The sequence below is a fragment of the Anopheles moucheti genome, unplaced genomic scaffold, assembly GCF_943734755.1.
Source record: "Anopheles moucheti unplaced genomic scaffold, idAnoMoucSN_F20_07 scaffold_38_ctg1, whole genome shotgun sequence".
Taxonomy (NCBI): domain Eukaryota; kingdom Metazoa; phylum Arthropoda; class Insecta; order Diptera; family Culicidae; genus Anopheles; species Anopheles moucheti.
The window spans coordinates 23,766-41,445 of record NW_026453613.1 but is presented as its reverse complement, the minus strand read 5'-3'; the positions used below and the strand labels follow the sequence as shown (position 1 = coordinate 41,445).

At 43.2% G+C, this 17,680-nt stretch overlaps 1 pseudogene; it reads right to left on the bottom strand.

Annotated features, from left to right (window-relative positions):
* Positions 1–10,955: 10,955 nt before the first annotated feature.
* LOC128309147 (uncharacterized) lies at positions 10,956–12,505 on the bottom strand (annotated as a pseudogene).
* Positions 12,506–17,680: the final 5,175 nt, after the last annotated feature.

Genomic DNA, 17,680 nt, shown 5'->3' with positions numbered 1-17,680 from the left:
CCGATCCTGCGGTCAGCGCCCTTCGGGTACTCACGCACTCATAACACGTGATGGTTGGGCCAATCAGGTTGGGCCATAACATCTCCCCCTTTTAATTGAGGTGGTATGCGTCGAACCTACGCGGGACCTAGGCCTAGAAGAGCGGCGTGGCGAAAACACCGTGGTGTTATCTTGTATGGGGATATATGGCCTGACTGTCGCTGCTGATGGATTTTGTGTTGGTGTTGGACTACATGGATTGGCATGCTGAGTAGTACGCGTTACAGGCAGCTTCCACGTGTCCATGAGTATATCCAATGCGACCTTTGGATTCGCGTCATGTGTAACCCTTTCATTGTTTTGTACTTGCTTCCTTAACTGAATTATATGACATCGAATTAATCGTTCGTTCGTCTTTACTTTGTACATCACCCTACCAATGATTCCAACAACAGTGCCCGGCACCCATTCCCAACTATTACGCCTAAACACTTTAGCATACACTGGAGCGCCGTTTTGAAACATTCTTCTTGCTCCATGCTGACTCTCTGAACGAGGGGATGGTACGGGATGTAGCAATTCTAAACATGTACGTATTGGCCTACCAAACATAATCCTCGCTGGCGTACTGTAATTTTCCAATTGCGCGTTTGGTGTTGAGCGATATGTTTGTAGGAAAATGTCTAAAGCCTCCTGCATTGCAAGTCCACTGTACGTTATTTTTTTGATTGCCCTTTTAAATGTGTCTACGAAACGTTCTGCCTGGCCATTGGACTGAGGGTGGAAAGGTGCTGTAGTCACATGATTTATACCGTTCTTTACACAAAATTCCCTAAACTCTGAACTTACAAACTGTGTGCCATTATCGTTGACCATGGTAGCTGGTACTCCAAAACGAGCAAAAATTGATCTTAATATCGCTATGGTTGCTATTGTTGTGGTGCTGGACGTTTTAATAATTTCGGGCCACTTTGAAAATGCATCGACTACTACTAAGAAATGCTCTCTGTTTAAAGGTCCTGTATAGTCGATATGCACTCGCTGCCAAGGTGAATTAACCGTAGGCCAGGGTGCTGGAGCTGAATGTGGTGGATACTTTGCAGCGACGGCACAGGCTGCACAAGTCTTGTAAGAGCAATAAACCAAAACGCGATAATATTCGTTGCTAAAACTTTCACATGTATTTTTACGTCCGCACTCGGTGATGGTTGGAATCGAAGAGAATCCTTCCTATCCTATTCCAAATCCTCTGAACTACAAGAGTAGAGCTTACTTATACAACTGTCTCCCTCTTTACTCCCTCCTAGTGCTGCTGTCCTGACTGCCTACATTTTGGCGTAAACATTCCGGCCACCTAAAAATCCCATTTTTACTACTAGGTAGCATTGCCTTGGTTGATTGAATTACAAGACGGGAGAATTGCAATTCGCGCTACTGGACGCATAATTTCCTTACTAGAAGACATACGCAAGGTAACAACACGTACAATGCCATCCTTACCAGGGTGTAATTTTACTATTCGACCTAGTGGCCAGATTGTCGGTGGCACACCGTCTTCCTTTACTATCACAACCTGATTCAACTCAACTTTAACAGGTGAATTGGATTCCTTTCTTGCTCTGGATTGCAATTGTTGTAAATATTCGGGATACCATCTAGCCCAAATGTGTTGGAACCTTCTTTGCATTTTTTCGTAAGATTTAAGATGATGATCCGGTGCCTCCTGATAATCTGCTTCTGGAATTGCTTGCAGGTTCCGTCCTACTAAAAAGTGGCCAGGTGTCAATACTTCTAGCTCATTGGAATCGGTTGGTATCGCAATCAACGGTCTTGAGTTCAAACACATTTCAACCTGAACTAACACGGTGTACATTTCTTCATAAGCTATGCTGGTCGTATTCAATACCTTCATCAAGTGAACCTTACATGACTTTACCGCGGCTTCCCATAAACCTCCAAAATGAGGTGCTCTGGGAGGAATAAACTTCCATACGATACTTTGATCAGCGCACCAATCAAAAATTCTGTCCCTCTCTAATGCGTCTACTTTCAACATCCTATACACCTTATGCAGCGCATGAGACGCCCCCCGGAAATTCGTAGCATTGTCTGAATGCAACTCGGTGATTCTGCCCCTGCGTGCTACAACTCTTCGTAACGCAGCCAAGAATGCCGTCGTGGTTAAACTCCCTACTAACTCAATGTGCACCGCGCGAGTCGCAAAACACACAAATATCGCCACATACGCTTTCGTTGGAACACGGCATCTTGGACCACTTCTTACGTTAAATGGCCCACAGTAATCCACACCACACACCGTGAATGGACGCGCTGGAGACACCCGAGATCGTGGAAGATCTGCCATACTCTGCTGGATCAATGTAGGTTTGCATCGGAAACAACGGTGACATTCATGGTAGACTCTTCTCATCAGGTTTCTTCCACCTAAAATCCAAAATCGCTGCCGCAATGTGGTCATCATTAATTGTGGTCCGGCGTGAAGCAATCTTAGATGAACATGTGACACAAGCATACCAGCAAACACATGTTTCCCCTGCAAAATGATTTGATGTCTCGCGTCAAAAGGTATTTCTGCATTTTCCAGCCGGCCACCAATACGAAGGATTCCATCTTGATCGCAGTATGGATTAAGCCACCTCAATGCCGATGCTCGCTTAACGGTACCCGTCCTTGCCAATGCTTCAATGTCTTCAGCAAATGAATCTCGCTGCGCTAACCGACACAAACATAATTCGGCTCGCTGTAGTTCCGTTGTAGAGAGCGGTTCAATTGGGCGCACGCTACGTGCACGAGTCTTCCGTTGTTGTACTCCTTTCTTCATATGGTCCACGAATCTTAGCATAAATGCAACTACCCTTTTTAGCTTACTAACCGATGACCATTTTCCGAACAGCTCCTCACTAAACAGATTTGACTCATTGGTTGCACCCATCGTGACCACCTTTTCTTCCTCCTTCTCGTCTGACGTTGGAGTCAGTGCTGATTGCGTTGGCCAATGATCTGGTGTTTGTTGCAACCATGCAGGACCGACCCACCAGGAATCATTTTTTACTAGCTCTTCTGGGAGACACCCTCTAGAAACCGTGTCTGCCGGATTTTCATGACCTGGTACGTGTTGCCATGTGCAGCTTTCGGTGTACCGTTGTACCTTTGCTACGCGATTAGCAACGAACGCCTTCCATCTACTAGGTGATGCTTGAACCCAGTAGCATACCGTCATCGAGTCAGACCACAGATAGCACTGCATCTCTCGTTGCAACGAACATTTCACCAAGCCATACAATCGACTCCCAAGGAGTGCAGCACACAATTCCAAACGTGCAATGGTGTGTTTCCTTTTGAGCGGCGCCACCTTTGATTTAGATATTAATAGTCGCGATGTAACCATTCCGTGGTCATCCACACTTCGGACATAGCAGCATGCCCCATATCCCCTTTGCGACGCATCACAAAATATGTGTAGCTCCAATTCATGACTGCTTGCTGGCAGCACTGAACGAGGAACCGTTATATCTTTCAACAGCGCTAGATTTCTTGAATATCTAGTCCATTCCCTTTGGAATTCTGCGGGGACTACGTCATCCCATGGCCACGGTTGGTTGTTCGGTGTCTGCAGTGACCACAATCGTTGCATTAGGATCTTGGCCGACATTTTTACGGGATCAAAAAATCCCAAAGGATCAAACAACTGCGCAATGCTACTTAGAAGGTTGCGTTTTGTCATAGGCTGACTTATATCTGTTTCGCGAACTCGTACCTTCACTCGATCTGTAGATGGCTCCCAAATCAACCCTAACGTACCAATCGCATTATTCTTCCACTCAACCTCGTGTTGCGGCGAGTGAGCTTGATTTTCCGTAGGTATGCCTTCTATTGCTGCAGCCACGTTTGACGCCCATTTTCGAAGTGTGAACCCTCCCTTTTCGAGTAATAGATTTACTTGATTCACCATCTCCTTAGCCTCTTCGACGGAGTCTTCTCCCGATAATAAATCGTCAACATAAAAATCACGCAAACATGCCATAGCCTTGGGGTATAAGTGCCCATAATCTTCGAATGTTCTGTATAACGTTTTTATCGCCAAATAAGGCGCAGCTGCAGTACCATACGTAACGGTGTTCAACTGGTAAACTGCTAACGGTTCGTTGTTATTCTCTCGCCATAGGATTTGTTGTAAGCATCTGTCTTTTTCCGTGACCAGTATTTGTCGATACATTTTTTCAATGTCTGCCACAACTGCTACTGCTTTCGTACGGAAACGCAAATATATCGAGACTATGTCATCCTGCAGTTGCGGCCCCACTAGAAGAAGATCATTCAGTGACCGACCTGAACTCGACTTGCAGGAAGCGTCAAAAACAACTCGACACTTAGTCGATGAACTCTCTGCTTTCAAAACCGCGTGATGTGGCATGTAGTACACTGGTGACGAATGTGCTTTGATGTTCCTTACATCATCTGCTACTTTGGACATGTGTCCTAGCTCCAAGTATTCTCTCATAAACATTCGATATGCGTGACTTAACTCAGGATTCTGTTGTAAACGCCGTTCAACACTGCCGAATCGTCTTTTGGCTATCTCCATCGTATCTCCTAATGCTGAAGCATCCTCTACCTTGGGAAGGTGTACGACATACCTTCCGTCTTTCACGCGGGTTGTCTCCGCATAGAACCTTTCGCACTCTATCTCGCTCTTCGTTAAGATGTCCCCTTCGGGTATTTCTTCTAGTTCAAACATTTTCTCTACCAGCTCTTCCATACTGGGCTTGGCACCAATGCTTGCTAGACTTAGACACGTGTGGCGATGGTTCATTGGATCTCCGTGGTAGGGCCCACTCAATATCCATCCTAGTTTACTATTCTGTAGTATCAATCCATCGTTTGATAAAACTCTTTTGTTTGGTTTCAGTAACGCCATGAACAATTCCGCACCTATTAGCAAGTCGATCTTATTGCTCTCATTAAACCTTGGATCTGCTAGCATTAAATGCTTCGGGATGCGCCAGTTGTCTATTGCCATACTAATACCGGGTAATTCGTTGGTGATTTTTGGTAGAATTAAGCATTCAATAGAGGCCTTAAAATCCGTCACACGTGATTGTATGTTTGCCAAGACCGCCTTATTGCTGTTTACTTCTCCTCCTCCGACTCCACTTACAAGGTCGTTGTCTTGATACCGCTGAAGCTTTAATTGTTGAACGAGCCTTTCTGTTACAAAATTCACCTGAGACCCACTGTCTAGTAACGCTCGAGCAACATATGGTTCACCATGCACGCTCCTGATAATTACTAACGCCGTTGCAAGTAATATTCGACGTCGGGGTGTGGGAGATGATGCAGCAGCGCTCAATACGGTTCTGTAGCCCCTATTATTCGATCCCATAGTGCACAGTTTTGTGTGATGCCGTTTCCTACAATGCACGCACAAAAACGCAGATGTGCAATGCTGGCTCATATGCCCGTGACGCAAACAGTTGAAACATAGTTTCAATCCCCTGACCATTCTTCTTCTTTCCTCCACCGACAGTTCCGCAAACTTCGAGCAGGAATGTACTGTATGTTGTCCCTTGCACATCCCACAGGACTTGTCCTCGAAATGCGCCCTAGGGCCCTGCGTTGGTAGCACCGCAGCATGTTTCTCAACTCCAGCAGTATCTCGTCGCTGACTATCAGTCACCCTGCCAGGATCTTGCTTCATCACTTGCTGTGTCGAAGGTGTGAGCTTGCGAGATGCTTTCAACATTTTGATGCGATCGTTGAGAAACTCCATCAGCTTGACATATTCATCGCGCTCCTGTCGGGTAGACACAGACCATTCCTCCAAAGCCAAAATTGTTCTTTCGTCGAGCTTCAAATAAAGAATATGCGTTAATGGAACATCCCACTTATCAACAGGCTCACCTAGTTTGATGAGACCCTTCACGAGCCGGGAAAACTCGTCCACTAGATGCATTAAATCCTCCACTCGATCCGAAGACATCGCCGGCAGGAAATTCAAGGCTCGGTAATATTCGCGAGTGAGCGCCTTCTGGTCGTCATACCGCTTGTTGAGCGCGTTCCATGTGATCGCATAGTTGTTCGCCGTCAGGTCCGTGTGTTCAAATAATGCGGCTGCATCACCCTTCAGCGATGCAAGAAGATATTGCAGTTTCATCACTGCCGGAATTTCACTCGCAGCATGGATCATCGAAATGAAACGATCTCTAAACGTCAACCACTTTGTTACATCTCCGTCGAAACTCGGTAAATCAATTTTTGGCAACTTCAAATGAACATTCGAAACATTGTCCCGAAGCGTTGCATTTAAGACCGAAGTGTTCGCGGCACTCATATCGGATGAGTGATGTAGTAAGAAGCCTTTCACCTTGCAGTACCGCGTGTGAAAATCGGCATGCTCTTGCACTTGAGCTGGATCGGACATCTTTGACGCGTCCAACTCTTCTATTTTCTCCATCATGTGTTGGAACTCACTTTTACACTCATCTACTAACTGCAAACGCACTGGCACTTCCAATACCTGACTATCATCGTACGCATTCTTAAAGTCTTCCGCGCTTGACAAAACGTTCAACGCCAGCTGCTTCTTTCGCAAATACGTATTCAGACGTTTCTCGGCTGTCGACATTTCGATAGCAATCTAAATCTGTTAGTGCCAATTTACCGAACAGGTTCTCAGGGAGTAGAAGCGTCCCTTAGAAGTTGTAATAGCGAATACGTGTTGTGTACGGGTGTACACTTTGAAATGTTTCAGAAATATTTCACGTGAAATATTACTACTTAATTGCCAGGTTGTAATTACCAACCAAACACCAACCAAACACCAACCAAACACTATTCGCGGATTCACTATCGCGAGCAAAATTGTTCAATTATTCCTTGATTAAATTCTTACTCAACTTAATCAATCCACTGTGAATTTAACGAAATCACGATTTTCGATTCCTGAAGCAGTGACGCACCAAAAACGCAATGGTGGTAGTCCTATCTTCAGAGTGACGCTCCACGACCGTTGACCTCACTGTGCAAACGCTCACTGACACGCAAAATCCTTTCAATGCAACAAAAATAACTATCGCAAGCAAATCACTGAATTATGTCTCTGGTTACGAGGTAGACCTTTGCCGATCTCTGCCTCAATCCTAATCCGGTTCGAAGGACCACTTTGTAAGAGCAATAAACCAAAACGCGATAATATTCGTTGCTAAAACTTTCACATGTATTTTTACGTCCGCACTCGGTGATGGTTGGAATCGAAGAGAATCCTTCCTATCCTATTCCAAATCCTCTGAACTACAAGAGTAGAGCTTACTTATACAACTGTCTCCCTCTTTACTCCCTCCTAGTGCTGCTGTCCTGACTGCCTACATTTTGGCGTAAACAAGTCTCAACAACCTCCTGAACGTCTTTATCCAGGGATGGCCAATAAACGTAGCTCCTGGCTAACGCCTTCATCCGTTGAATGCCTGGATGTCCTTGGTGAAGTTGCGTTAAACATCTGGCACGGAGCTTTTCAGGGATTACCAATCTCTCCCCGAACATAACGCAGCCGTCTACCGTAGACAAGGCCTCTTTCCGATGATGGAATCGTGCCAGCTCCGACCCGAAAGATGCGTTACGGGGCCATCCGTCCGTTACATAATGGCTGAGTTTCCGTAACAGTGTGTCTTCTCGTGTAGCTTTCTGCACATCTACAAAAGTCAGAGGAAATGAATTAATGGCTTGCACTGCTACGAACCTTAAATCATCCTCCAAACTCAAACTAGCGATGATGTATTCCGATTCCGGCTTAGCGTAATTCCTGATCAGTCGAGACAAGACATCGGCGTTTCCAAACGATCCAGTTGGCACGTACTCAATTGTAAAGTCATACAACTGTAACGTCAAGGCAAACCTCTGCAGACGGTTCGCCGTGTAGACTGGAATGCCCTTTTTTGTTCCAAAAATACGAAGCAGGGGCCGGTGATCGGTTTGCAGGTTGAAGTGTCGGCCGTACAGCATTTTGTGGAATTTTGTGACCGCAAAGACGATGGCTAACCCCTCACGATCTATTTGGCTGTAGTTCTGTTCGGCCTTTGACAATGCTCGTGAAGCATGCTGAACTACCTTCACTGATCCATCCGGAAATTTGTGGCTTATTGTTGCTCCAAGCCCCACTGATGAGGCATCCGCTGCGACAATGATGTCCGCTGCAGGATCGTAATGCGTAAGAAGCAGTTTTGATGACAGGACTTGTTTAAATTTACGAAACACATTTTTGCATTGCTGGTTCCAGGTGAATTTGCCGTCGTTCTTCAACAGATTGTCTAGTGGATAACGAAGGTCGCGCATATTTGGGGTTACGGTTACGGTTGATGATCGTGATATCGGAACCCGTATCTGACTGAAATTCAGCGAGAGTTCCATTTATCGTTAGCTTTACATACCTGCGGTGACGACACGCAAGTCGGCTTGGGGCTTCCCTCGAAATCTACGATGTGTAGGCCGATTGGGTCTATTGCAGTGGCCCTTTCGATGACCTGTTCGACCACAATCACGACACTTATGCGATTTGTAAGTGCATTCGCCCACCCAATGAAGTGCTCCGCATAACCAACATGGATTTGTCGGTTTGTCCTTTTTGTTGAATAATCGCTGATGATCTTGACGCTGCTGATGCTCTTGCCGGTTGCCCTGCTGATGCTGTTGGTTCGAACGAGATGCTGTCCGCTGATGATGGCTCTTTTGTATTGCTAGGACTTTTTCATCCTTTGCAGCAAGTAACGTGGTGTCCTGTTTTATACTTGCAATGTACTGGCATTCTGCTGAAAGTTGCTCTAGGTTTGACACCTTTGCCTTTTCGATTGCCGCTAATGCTCTTGTTCGTAACTCTGTGTCTGGCTCTTCCTTCATGCCACATACGAACACAAGGCATTTAAATTGGTCCTCAGTCATACCAGCCAGCTGAAAATTCTCGCATGCTCGATTTACTTTTGAAACGTATTCCAAAATATCTTCTCCGACTGATTTCTTTGTGTGTAAATACTTTGTAATATAACTTCTTGTTCCATAGATACAACACGGTCATACGGGATCACCACGGGACAACACACCATGTATAGGTCTACATTTCTTTCAGTACGGATTGGGACAGAGTCCCCAATAAAACACTAGCCTTCTTTAGTTGAGCATAACGATCAACTACGACAGTAACCGCGTGTGCACGTGGCTGCGAGTGACTGTTTAGTCAACGGTCAATCTTTATTTTATATCATAATTACGGGTAAACATCGTGAGAACAAATTTAATGGAAATTTCCATTAACCTAGATATCGAGCTAGTTGAAATTTGATGCTTTTGTTAGTCTGAATTTTGATTGGTTGGTTTAATTGTTTTCTTGAGTTCTAGTTCTTATTAATTGCGTGGCGTAGTTCTGTTTCATATAAGCTATGTATGGACGGGTTATTTCCTGTTGTTAACTTGAACCAAGTCAAGCAATAGGGTCTATTGCTATATTGCAAAGGTTGCAACTCTGGCGTGAAGCGCACCTGTACTGTCTTGCAATGAGGTCGCGATGGGTTTTTTTTTTGACGCTGCGTATTGATCGGGTATGGATTGAGTTTGCGTAAGCTCTTTGCGCGGTCGATGCTTCTATGGTGTGTGTTTTTTATGTTTTGCCTATTGGGTTTGTACCTGTAACTTGTGTGCATTGAATGAGTACCTGTAACTTGTGAGCGATTAATGTTTGTTCTAGTTGCGCCTGAGGTTTATGCTATTTGCGTTAATTGTTTATTGCAGTTCTTGTTCTAATATCTTGATAGAGGAGCATGGGGTGAATTTCAACATAAATAGATTTTGGAATGTTTTTAAGACTGTATAGCAGATATGCTACAACTTGTAGCGCTTATTCAAAAGTGACTCGACTTTACCAAAGATTAGTTTAAGCTTTTCCACTGTCTGTTCGAACGACAAATCTTTCGGTAAGGATGGCAGAATGAAATTAGCAAACCTCTGATGCTCGGTCGGTCCTAATTTGCGCAAAAGCAGTCTGCTTTTGGTTACGTCGTCCAATCGGGAAACTTCGTTGGTAAAACGGTCCTCATATCTCGAATACCACACTTCAAATGTAATGCCTGACTCGGGCTCGAACCGGAACTCGGTGATGCTGCTTGCTATCCATTCTATGCACTGTTCGGTGGTGTTACTTTGCGGGGGTGGCGGTTGCAGCGTATGCGTTGCTGGTTGCGGGATTTGCTGCGCGAATTGAGCCATGAATGTTTGTTGCTGTGCCATTTGCTGTCGCATGAGTTGCAGCATTTCCAGAATGATGTTCCCTTCCGCCGATGTTGCTAAGAATGCTGACGCCGATGATGACGCTTGGGCAGCATTTTGCGATGGCGGATGATGCAAATTATAAGGCGGTTGCTGCTGGGGAAAAACGGCTGCTGTATTAAACAGGTCTGATATACGCCGCTGTTCATCCGATGATGGATCTCCTCCCGGGTTGCTCATCCTGCGTCTTTTCCTTGACGACGGAATTTTAACACGTACAAACGGACGCGGACGCGGACGCAAAAACTGATACGATGGGACAACGTAGTGAACGAAAACGAATGCAACGCGATGGTGGACTGTGCGCGTCACTACACGTATTTAGCACAATTACTTTTGGAACAAACTTTATCACGAAAATATCCTCGTCGCCACTGTTGTGTCTGTTTTGAGGTGTCCGAGATAGTTTTGGTGGCTAAGTTTAAATTAATACACTATGACTGTAGACACAAACGATAGAAATAATTTATTACAGTTTTAGAGTTTCACATGCACCGCCCGTAACACACCGAACGCTAACACTTTCTGAGCTCACGCTTCGCTCATCCTGATTGCGCGCTAAGCCGATCCTGCGGTCAGCGCCCTTCGGGTACTCACGCACTCATCACACGTGACAACCATAGCCGAGCGGCTGTCAGTGCGTGGCGCTAGCAATCAGGTTGGGCCATAACAGTTAACGTATGCACAAGTGGAGTGAAATGATATGTAATTCCATTATCTATGGAAACTGCCACCATTTTGCATAATATATTATTAATGGGTGCTGATATTAGATCTGGTGATAAATCCGATGTTCTACCTTTAAATACATTTATAATACCTGCATTCGGTGGATAACTTAATGCTGGCTGCTTCGCTATTAACGGATGACCATTTACTGTCCATGGATTTGATGATTCTATTACACTATCGAATTTTACCAGTGTAAAATCACGCGTTAGAAACCACCCGTCTCTGTTCCCCTGCCTTAACTGAAATTTACTTGCAACATGAACTATTACTTTACCTTTTTGAGTTTTTAAAAATGGATATTCTATTGATGGTTTCTTGTTCGATGCTTTTTCGATTTCTCTTAATTCTGCTAGTCTGCCTACAGCCTGCTCTAGGAATTTACTTCCTCCTCGGATCAAATGTTTAATGTATTGAAGTCTATTTTCAAAAGGATATGTAGATATAGAAGGTAAAGGTCCAAATCTATTAACATCTGTATAAATATGGAACATTATGGTGAACATTACTTGTAACATAAGAACTATGGTAAATAGAACTAAACTGCTCCACAAATTTTTCCATTAATTTTGCTGCATAGCTATAGTGTCTTTCATAAACTTTAGACGAAAAAATAGTCACTGCTATGTAATATAATGTGAAATGATCAAAAGCTTGCTTCGATATTCTCGCGTTTAATACCGGAATACTAGCATAAAGTAAAAATGAGGATAACTCTGATCCTTTCCAAAATTTCAAATAGGTCTTAAGGTCTTAATTTGCGATGAATCTCTGATGGTAAAAGTATGATCGCTAATGTATCTGAAATCTGCTGTTCTTCTAGCGGTGACCACTTACGAAAAGGATGTAACGTTCTGTAAACGTATCCCTTTAGTAAAGTTCTGGTTACCCCTAAGTCTATTTCATGGAGCGGATCGGCTACAACTACATCCTGTACGATATCGATGTCCAACAGTACCAATAATGGAGAAGGACGTTTTTGGTGGCTATTGGCGTATAAGCCACTTCTAAATTCGGCATCCGTTCTATCCTCTCCAACTCCTTCATACACCATTTTTCTCGCGTCTTTGTCGAATACACCGACAATTTTGCATTTCATGCATCCATAATAACCATTATAACTGGTTACTCCTAAAAAAATTAGCAAAAACAGGTTGATCATACGGCACTCGGCCGTCATAATGGGATAAAATAAATAAAAGAAAACAGGTAGATCAGTTTATGTCAGATAATATTCATATAATTCATCAAACTTATCTTTGATAAAAACTCTTGCCGGTGTATCAGCAATAATCGCTCTGATACGGATATCTATAAGGTTACCGTTAATAACAATTCCTTGATCTAAAATCCAGTTCATCTCATCAACAAATGGGCGTAGGTATCCTTCTGCGTTTCCAGGCTTTGATAAGCCGCAATATATTCCGATGACCATAATTGGTATTGTATCATCATTGTGCACCTGCATCAAAATCGGCAAAAGTTCGGTTTTTCCGCTGTTGTGGAGAGGCAATCCGTTCATGTTGATGTTGATGTCGAAATAATTTCGGCTAGGAATCTCCTGGCTGTAATGTATTTTTAAATAACTATTACAACTTAAAACGATAAATGTGTGAAGCAAAACATACCCATAATAATATTGCAACGATTTTTGCACTCCTTGATACCACAACTGTCCACCGGCTACATTCACAATTTCATGCCCAACTTTACAAGGAGTTTTCAAAAAAGTCCTAGAATCTTTTGGAAGTATAAAATCGGTATTTTCTCGAAGCAATACAAGCAACATGTTCAATGCAGCATGTGGTATTTGATTTGATAATGCCCAAGATCGTAGTTTTTCTGCAAATCCACTTGTATTGCTTTCATCGTCGGTCATGTTTTCATATGGCAAGTTTTCATCGAGAGCATCCTCATCATCTTCTAAGATATATTGTAAATTGTGCTGATGTTCCATAGGTTAATCGTTCACCTCATATGGTTGTTCATTATCTAGATCAGAAACAGTATAACATCATACTTAAACTCGTGTAATTTGCGTTATAATAATAATTTGTTATTACTTGTTGCTTCCGGAAGACCACCACTACTACATCCAGGTCGATTTTCTTCTTCTAATTCCTTTGCACATTGTTCCCACAACATATTTCCCACTTTGGAAACTTTGTAGCTTATTTTGGCTCGTTTTGAACGTTCCATTTTAATTCGGGGACACACAAATAAGCACAAACAGTACGAATTTCTCAACGAATTAACCGGGTGCAACTTCGAAAACTGTTGACAGTCGTTCTTATGCGCCCCTCGCTGTCCCTTGCACACCCACTTCTTTCGCTTTGCCCATCAACTAAACGTCAAGCGCACCGCGGCTGCCATTTTCCACCTGTTTCACTGCCCCTTGCCCAAAAATCTGACAGCATTTGCGGGCTGGGAGAGAACTTGATGTAGTTGTGCTTGGACATCCAAACGTGTTGCACGTTGTGTTTCTTGTTGCGCCATAAGCTTCCTAAAGTACATATAATTCAACAAGCCAGACCACACCATAGGCCACGGTCAAACTATAAAATCAATCCACTAATCCACTAATGTTAGTTGCTGTATTGCTGACAGAAAATGGCCCTACATTAAGTAGCCCTTATTAAGGTAAGGTAATCCAAAGCGAAACCTCGAATACCGTCTTTTTCGTTGGGACGCTTCTATCCTGGATAAAGGACAAGTCATCAACGATTAAGGGTGACAGCCAATCCTATTCGGCTTGAAGCAAAAGGGTTTTGTTGTATTTTTGATTACAATAATACTTTTTTATTACACATTAAAACACACTTATAAATACAAACGTAAAAAAAGCACAACGCTAAAAGGACGAAGACCCGCTCGACGTCCGCTCGTTCCAGTCGTGTCGTTCTTGCCCCAGTGCCGGTGTCCAAGTCCAAGTGTGTTCTCAGTTTCTCAACCACCAGGTGACAGTCCATGTCACCTGTGAGTGGCGATGAAGCCTGGTTTCCACCACGACGTGCTTCATCCCGGTTGACACACACTCTCATGTTGACAGGTTTAACCATATCTTATATGAAAAGACCAGCCTTCATATTGGGTATAAATAAGTGTTACTCTGTATATCTGTCCCCTGTGCATGCGGAATATGATCCGGGCAAGATTATAACCTAGCCTGAATCATTCGTTCAGCGGGAAGTGGGTAATCGAATTACGATAAGTAAATAATTTCCAGTGCTAGGTCACATCATGCAGGCTGCATCAAATTCAAACCACTGGTTCGTCAATCGATTGAAAGTGCTTAAAAATAACTCGAGACCCGTTGCAAATAACCACGATCTACATGCCACTTCGTTCCGGTCGAAGAAAGTGCTCCAGCACTTGCAATCCATCTCTAGGCTGCCGCTATTACTCCGTTCATTATTTTCACAATGATACAATTCGGATTGTGCAACCCAAGCCAGCCATTTGAGCGCTTCATGGACGATATATTAGTGGATCCCAATGTTCTGGAGGTGTTTGTTACCTCTACTGAAAAGGAGCATCGAAACGTATTAAAATTATATTCTAGCATCTCAAATCGAATGGCCTGGTACTAAACTCTCAAAAGAATTAGCCGACTGCAGTGGATTATGGTCGTCCTAACCCATATAGCCATTCTACGACCGTCGGTCGTAATAAAGTCATATAAATTTGATTTGGTATGGAAATGGTCTTTGTTTATACACCTGCAGCACCAATGTCACATTTAATGCAACTGTGATGATCACATTGCATGCAACTGTGAGCGGATTTGTGATATCACAAAACAGTCATCTGTGATCGTGGCCTGTCAAAAAAGTTGACCAAAATCAAAAATTTTACTCTTGCACATACCCAACTGACATTTTATAGCAGAATTGTAGCGTTTTTTGAGCGTTTGGTGCCTTAAAGTGGCGCCTTAAACGTGCCTTAAACCGCAAACGTTTAAGGCACGTTTATACCAGTTCGACGCTTGCTTTCATGCAGTTCTTCTAGCGCTACCATTGTCATCCAAGCTGTCAAAAGCCAAAGGCGCAAACAAAAAAATTAAAAATCAAAAGGGCCGTTGTTGTGACGTTTTATATTGTTGGAATTAAAGCACTGCGGAATTAGAACACTGCCCCTATATGTATACAATGTTAAATTTCGCATCTTCGGGGGTGGGGAAAAGTTCGGGGGTGGGTACGTGGGTACGACTGCAAGAACAATCACTGTTTTTTCCGAGAAATCTGGGAACCTTCAATGCTCGTTTTTGTCATAGTGGAAATAGAATATCACACAATTGTCCGTAGCGGTACTGGTAGCACAACTGGTAGCGATTGTGTGACACCATAAGGCGCTCTCCGGCATAATCGGTCCGTTCTGCCAGGGTTTAGTTCTTCCTCCTTATCCTCTTCCCTTGGTCCAGAGTAGTTCGGCATAGTCCATAGGCCATCGTCAGTCCAGGTTGGCATTGTCCACCGATGTGTTCGTACCTTCTTTTCCTCCTTCCCAACCAAACCCAGTATCGCGCGCAGAAGCTGAAATAAAAACGTAAAGGTATGTAAAATATTGATATTGTACAACTTGAAAGTGATTTTTAACTTACTCTCATTCGCTTGCAGGAAAAAATGTCTCGGGAATCGGTATCTAAGGCACCGGATTGCTCGCTTCTTGCGTTGGCGGCTCGGTTTCCACAGTTAACAATTAAAAGCTCTCCACCAGTATCTACTGTTAAAGCTTCCCAGCAAACAACATCACCATCGACAGCTAAAACAGATGAGCTAAAACAGATAAAAGCATATCCCAAAGTTACAAAAACCGAAAAAATATACCGACCAACACCTTTAGTTAAAAATCCATGCAGTAACAACCAGCATCGAACATCTTCAAGGTTACCTGTATATAGTATAACACCATCCAGCATCGCTTCAGCACCACCGACAGCTTGCCTTCCTGAGAATGTAGGAATAACAGGGAATCAATTACGTTTAAAACCAGGAAAACTTTATCGGCCAATACTTACAACATCATATAAAGTCGCATCCTGCAGTACAGCATCATCAACTGTCGTTGCTGCAACACCGGACCCAGTTCCAGTGCGTTCTGAGCAAGGAAAAGACACGGCAGACCAACTAGCTGTGATGAATAAATCGTTGATGCTTCTTTGGGCCGAGATGAAGAATTTGACGGATTATAGAAGCCATCGACCCAATGGAACAGCTGTAATGGAAGAAGAACAGCACTCGTCATCATTTCTGCCTTTCATTACGTCTGAAGAAGAATTAACGTGTTTTGAAGATCAGCTCCATGAAAAAACTTATTTTCTAAAAATTCATAAAACTCTTGTCGATAGGTTGGAATCGGAAACAGATGTGAAGAGCCGAATGCATAGCGCGTTTCAAATACTATTTGATAAAAAATTTGTTGTGCAGTGCAGCTGGCGAGGCGGGGGAAAATCTGGTCCGAAAATAAGATTAGATGAAAAAGGGAATGTTTTGCGACTATTTAAGGCCATAGGTGAGGATGTCGGGTTTGTAGTAGGTGAGGAAGATGTAAAAAAATTCTTCGTAACAAAACTTAACAATGCGCAAAGCAGCGCAAATAATTTTAAAGGAGTGATTAAAAGCTCTAGTAAGTGTTATCACAAACGTGAAAAAAATGTTAATAAATAAATAAAAAATTGTTAATGATTCATTATGTGCATTATGACTATTCCTCAACTTGCATTCCTAGTTTATAAATCACAATTGCTTTGACTACTCAAAATACAATTATGATTTGAATTTACTAACTTATCTGATATACGATCCTTTCTGGATATAATCTATGAACTACTCACGGTCAAGCACGATCGTCTCGTATTCCGGTCTTGCTGGAGTTAGCTAAAAAGAGTACAATTTATGCATCAGTAAAAATTATCACTAACATTATTGAACTCACTTACTCGGACCGAAGTGTATGCAAAAGAGGGAAAAAAACTGTTGATTTGGGTTGAACAGATGGATGAACGGCAACAAGTTTGCATCTGATGTCTGCTATATCCACTTCTACGTTTTGTGTCGTAACATCATCTGGTATTTTATATATAAGGATATCCGAAGAAGAAAACATTGACTCCGGATCATCCTCGCTGAAAAGAAATGAAAATAAATCCAAATTGTAATCATATTGTTTACCCACTATCGTAAAATTGTCATTTGTTTGAACGACATTCAAAAATTTGACAACCCCGTTACCCTTTGTCAAAAACCATTCGTCTCTAGGCAATGGACGTAGAGAAAAATCGGATGCCAAAAAAATGCCTTTCCGATTTGTGGTCAAACGTGGATAGTGACGATTCGTACTATCACTTGCCATCCCCAATGCAGACCGTTCTTCTGAACGTGCTGCAGCTTGCACCCCACACCGAAAGCCCGATCGAATCGACCGTTTAATCACCTGCAGGTGGTTTTCAAAACAATACGTAGAAAAACCGTCTAGCGGTCCGTATTTAAAAACGTCCTTAGCAATGTGCTGGAGATTATGGACGTTGCTGGTGAGGTTCTCACGGCCATAAATCTCCCCATACTGCTGAACAAAGCTGTTCAAAAAATCAGCTGCACGATCCCAATGTCTTTGATGATACGTGGAAGAAAATATAGTCACTGCA